A 6,376-nucleotide genomic window follows, 5' to 3' on the forward strand; every position below is an offset into this window, starting at 1 on the left:
GATCAATGTCCACGAGTAGCAATCTGCCTTCATTGTTATTTTATCTTACGCATCAGAAAATTTTCAAATTTTTTATGTTTACTCATACATCTTATTGATTATTTTATTTTTTTTTAATTATTATTTACGCAAGAATTTGAAAATTGTTGCTATCGGCGGATATTACCTTGATGCATAATTACGGTTATGAATGCGCAAATATAATTATACTTACCCAGTGAGCAATATGTTATCAAAAGAAATTCATAAAGTACTCAAGTTTAAGAGTCGGACTTCCGAAAACACCATCAAAATGATAATATTATGATATCAATAAGTCCTCCAATGCGTCGATTTTAGAGGAAAGAAAGACATCATATAATTGACATCTAAAAGAATTCCACAATCTGACTTCTTTTAAATATCAAAAAAATGTCACCGTTAAGAACCGTTCTATTTGTAGTATTATATTTTTGGGCGAGTTTTTTAATTCATCGATTGATCAATCGCATATGATGCGCAAGTACAGCAAAGTCCTGTATTTGCTACATTTGTGCATCATGCGATTGATCAATCGATGAATTAAAAAACGCCCTTTACATTTTTTGAAGACATAACCCAACTTCTTAGGTTGAATATAGAAATAACAAAAATATATATGAAAATTTTAATATATTTTATGCTCAAATACATATTTAATGATAACAAATTTAAGAAATTAGGTTCTCGAGTGACATCACAAATTCTAATAATCGCGGGCTAGTAAGAGCCAGAACGCGGATGGCAGTGCGTCAGTTTCATAGAAAAATAAGTTTTCTATGAAACTGAATATGTGCACAGGGCACGAAATTTACTTGGTGTATACCAAGATTTTTTAAAAATTAATCTCAATTCGAGATTTATAATAATCCCTCTTTACCCCCCTGGAGAGACGAAGGCGAGAAAAATATCGGGGCGAAGTCGCTGAATCGGGAATCGAACCCGAGTCTTTCGCTTGCCGGGCGACTGCTCTTACCTCTGAGCTATTCAGACCCCACACCACCGATACTTCTCATTTGCCTTATAATATCTATTACTATTAACGCCATCTTTCAGCCGGCGTGAACTAACAAATTTAAGAAATTAGGCGCTCCAGTGACATCACAAATTCTAATAATCGCGGGCTAGTAAGAGCCAGAACGCGGATGGCAGTGCGTCAGTTTCATAGAAAAATAAGTTTTCTATGAAACTGAATATGTGCACAGGGCACGAAATTTACTTGGTGTATACCAAGATTTTTTAAAAATTAATCTCAAGATGGCGTTAATAGTAATAGATATTATAAGGCAAATGAGAAGTATCGGTGGTGTGGGGTCTGAATAGCTCAGAGGTAAGAGCAGTCGCCCGGCAAGCGAAAGACTCGGGTTCGATTCCCGATTCAGCGACTTCGCCCCGATATTTTTCTCGCCTTCGTCTCTCCAGGGGGGTAAAGAGGGATTATTATAAATCTCGAATTGAGATTAATTTTTAAAAAATCTTGGTATACACCAAGTAAATTTCGTGCCCTGTGCACATATTCAGTTTCATAGAAAACTTATTTTTCTATGAAACTGACGCACTGCCATCCGCGTTCTGGCTCTTACTAGCCCGCGATTATTTGAATTTGTGAGTTCACTCGAGAGCCTAATTTCTTAAATTTGTTAGTTCACGCCGGCTGAAAGATGGCGTTAATAGTAATAGATATTATAAGGCAAATGAGAAGTATCGGTGGTGTGGGGTCTGAATAGCTCAGAGGTAAGAGCAGTCGCCCGGCAAGCGAAAGACTCGGGTTCGATTCCCGATTCAGCGACTTCGCCCCGATATTTTTCTCGCCTTCGTCTCTCCAGGGGGGTAAAGAGGGATTATTATAAATCTCGAATTGAGATTAATTTTTAAAAAAATCTTGGTATACACCAAGTAAATTTCGTGCCCTGTGCACATATTCAGTTTCATAGAAAACTTATTTTTCTATGAAACTGACGCACTGCCATCCGCGTTCTGGCTCTTACTAGCCCGCGATTATTTGAATTTGTGAGTTCACTCGAGAGCCTAATTTCTTAAATTTGTTAGTTCACGCCGGCTGAAAGATGGCGTTAATAGTAATAGATATTATAAGGCAAATGAGAAGTATCGGTGGTGTGGGGTCTGAATAGCTCAGAGGTAAGAGCAGTCGCCCGGCAAGCGAAAGACTCGGGTTCGATTCCCGATTCAGCGACTTCGCCCCGATATTTTTCTCGCCTTCGTCTCTCCAGGGGGGTAAAGAGGGATTTTAAGTCTTTAAAAAGTCCTCTTAAAGAGCTCATCCTCTCAATAATGCTCACTGGGAGGATGCTTTTCATTTAGCGACACAAATCGACAGAACCCCAGTCAGCCACGTCTGTTCTAACAGATATTGCCAAGTGCTTGCTACAAATTATTGTCAGCAAAAAGGCTACAAATTTGGTGCAAGAGTTGTTATTACCGATTAAGCTGGCAGATTGCCGGCAAGAACCAAGCAAAGCTTGCTAACATAACTTTTATTTAGATTTTATCACATTACTCAAAAAAAATCTGACTAAGACATTACGCAGTTTATTTATTATTTCTAGAAAAAAACCATTTCTGCATTTCATATCCGTAATGCTGGCAGTATACTTATTAGAATAATAAAGAATAAAAAACGTAACGAAAAACCATTTTTCTTCCATCTGTTTTAGGCTAGCTGGTGTTGTTGAATATTTGCCTGGTCACTACATCGCACATTGTTTGCGTATTGGCGTATTTTGGCAAAAATTTGATGGATTGGACAAAAAAGTATGCAAATCCAATTCAACAACTCGCATTGAGCCACACTTGGCCATATATACATGAAAAGATAAATAAATAATATATTTATTAGAGATTATTAACAGCAAAAATTATTATCCCGATATTAACCCTCCGCATGAATATCCCGAATAATTATAACAAACGTTATAAATAGATTATTTACCATCAACAAACGATTTCGCATCGATTAAGCACTGCATTGAGTAAAAATGTTATAAAAATAAACTTTTTGCAACTTAGGTAAAATGACCGCGCAAGAAATTATTAGATAAGAAAGAGAAATTACTAGATTTTTACTTTTTAACTAGATATGATTTTAAGTTTATTTTTCAGAAACGATGATCTAACGAACGTTCTAATTAGTATATTCGTGACCAACAAACGATTCCGCGTCGATTGACCCTCTGCAAAACTTAATGAATCAAAATTAAAAATGGGGGGCTAACTTCACGATCATTTCCCTAGAAAATTACTAAATATGGTTTTTAGCTTTTATTTAAGAAACGGCGATCTAACAAACATTCTAATTAGTATATTCGTGACCAACAAACAATTTTGCGTCGATTGATCTTCTGCAAAACTTAAATAAAATTGAAATTAAAAACTGGGGGCTAACTTTACAGTCATTTTTATTTTTTGTTTTGCAGCCAGAGGCTGATCTAGCAAACGTTTTAGTGCCGATTTACAATAGATGGTTTAAGCCCTAAGCCTTAAGAAATTGACTAATCACAGTCGAGTATTCTCCTTATACTTGATTGTGATTGGTCAATTTCTTAAGGCTTAGGGCTTAAATCATCTATTGTACACTGGCACTTAGTTAATCTAACAATCACCTACAAACGATTTACAAACGATTTAAAAAAAAAATTCAAAAAGTCAAAATCGGGGAGCCAAGTTCACGGAGCTCCGAGATACGGCCTGAAAATGCTTTCTGGCCTCTCGTGGCAAAAAGCAGTAATGCAACAAGACTAACGGGCGCCCATTTTCGAGAATTTTTTATTTGCATACATACATATATGCATACCCAGTCAGCCACGTCTGTTCTAACAGATATTGCCAAGTGCTTGCTACAAATTATTGTCAGCAAAAAGGCTACAAATTTGGTACAAGAGTTATTATTGCCGATTAAGCTGGCAGATTGCCGGCAAAAACCAAACAAAGCTTTTTGTCATGAGTGTATATAAAGTCTGCAAAATGCCACTAATAATATTGTAATATATCTATTTTTATCAGTTCAATTTTTGACCCGATTCCCATACAGGGAATTCGGATCGAACTGATTTTTGGAAAATCGGACAAATAATTGTTCGATTTTCACTTATTAAGAGCTAATTTAGGATGTCTAATTGATCATTTCATGACCAAAATTTATCGTCATTTTGCTATTTAAGATTAAGATTTTAAATCCATTTATAAATTATCATTTTATATAAATGGCTAAAACTGCAGATTTTGTTCAATTTTTGTTGCCAATCTGGCGTCAAATTGCCCTGCGCAGATCTTGCTCGATTTCTGCCGCCAATTTGACATCAAGTCATGTTAGCAAGCTTTGCTCGGTTTTTGCCATCAATTTGCTGTCAGGTTATGTTCACAAGCTTTGCTGGCAAAAGCTTATTGCGGACACAGATGGCACCGGATTTGTCACCAAGTTTTGACCAAATTTGATGCCAATTTGGCGACAATTTGCTATCAAAATCTGCTGACATAATTTGATAGCAAATTGAAGTCAAAAACCGAGCAAAGCTTACTGACATGACTGACATTAGATTGTCGGCAGAAACTGAGCAAGATCTGGCGTGCAGAATCTGACGGCAGATTGGCAGCAGAAACTGGACAGAATCTGCAAATTAACTATTATTTAAAATAGTATAGCTCAGTTGCTTACCGCTACGCGGCGCGTTATTCACTATCTATACCCGTATTCAAGTTTTTGTCATGAGTGTATATAAAGTCTGCAAAATGCCGCTAATAATATTGTAATACATCTATTTTTATCAGTTCAATTTTTGACCCGATTCCCATACAGGGAATTCGGATCGAACTGATTTTTGGAAAATCGGACAAATAATTGTTCGATTTTCACTTATTTGGACAATTTCTGTCCGAAAAAATCTTTAACATAATAAATGAAATTATTTAAATTTATTTATATGTTTTAACATATTAATATATGTTATTATTATATATTAATACTGTAATTGGTCTTATTTTTACCGTTAAAAGAACATCAGAAAATGATTTTCCGTGAATGTAATATATGACGTCATTTTCGGGTCTCATAAGAGCTAATTTAGGATGTCTAATTGATCATTTCATGACCAAAATTTATCGTCATTTTGCTATTTAAGATTAAGATTTTAAATCCATTTATAAATTATCATTTTATATAAATGGCTAAAACTGCAGATTTTGTTCAATTTTTGTTGCCAATCTGGCGTCAAATTGCCCTGCGCAGATCTTGCTCGATTTCTGCCGCCAATTTGACATCAAGTCATGTTAGCAAGCTTTGCTCGGTTTTTGCCATCAATTTGCTGTCAGGTTATGTTCACAAGCTTTGCTGGCAAAAGCTTATTGCGGACACAGATGGCACCGGATTTGTCACCAAGTTTTGACCAAATTTGATGCCAATTTGGCGACAATTTGCTATCAAATTGCTATCTGGGACTTGGTAATTTGTTGCTTTTTATTACTATCGATACTTTGTGTATCATATCAGCAGGATAGAGATGAAATAGCACGATTGCCAATCTTTGTTTGACATTATTTTTTAACAGTCGTAATTGCAGTTTTGTAGATTAACGATTATCTTTCTTCAATTGTACCAATATTGTGTTTATTTTTTGTTATAAACATTATTATTTCATTTTATGTGAGAATTACATTTTAAAACAATTGTTAAAATTTTGAAGGCCATTTCGTAACACACATATATTTGTATATTATAAAAAATTTATCTTATGTATATGTTCCCAGCAAGCAAAATGATGCAAACTTTGCGCAAAGTTTGCAGCAAACCCGAGCATGCCTTTACAGCAAAATTGTGACAAGGTGTGTCCGCAAAAAGCTTAGCTTTTGCTGGCAAGGCTTGTCGCAATAGTGTGATACACATTTTGCGCAAATAATAGAGCAAATCTTGCCGTGCACGGCATGCTAAAAATCAAATACGAGATGGATGCATATAGCGCGTCGCATAGCGATGAATAAACGATGTTTGCTACAAAATTGTTGTCAAAATTAAAGCATACCTTGTCGCAAAGCTTTGGCAAAACGTGATTTTAACATTCTTGGCTATCTGGGTTAATATGTATGTATCTTGTAATAAACCAATGATAGCTATGAAAAGCTATTATTATCTTAAGTATTTTTTTTAAATTAACAGCCTTTACCAAAAATGTATTTTAATATTTAAATATATATATTCAAATGTGTTATATTAAAAAGAATTATGTTGTTTAAACTATTTTATTAATTATATTAAGTTGAACGGAAAGTTCGTTCCATTTTTTGCTAACAGATGAAGACCGAAAAAACGGCACGAACTTTCCGTTCAACCCAATATACATATACATAT

The sequence above is a fragment of the Formica exsecta genome, unplaced genomic scaffold, assembly GCF_003651465.1.
Source record: "Formica exsecta isolate Colony F162 unplaced genomic scaffold, ASM365146v1 scaffold1219, whole genome shotgun sequence".
Taxonomy (NCBI): domain Eukaryota; kingdom Metazoa; phylum Arthropoda; class Insecta; order Hymenoptera; family Formicidae; genus Formica; species Formica exsecta.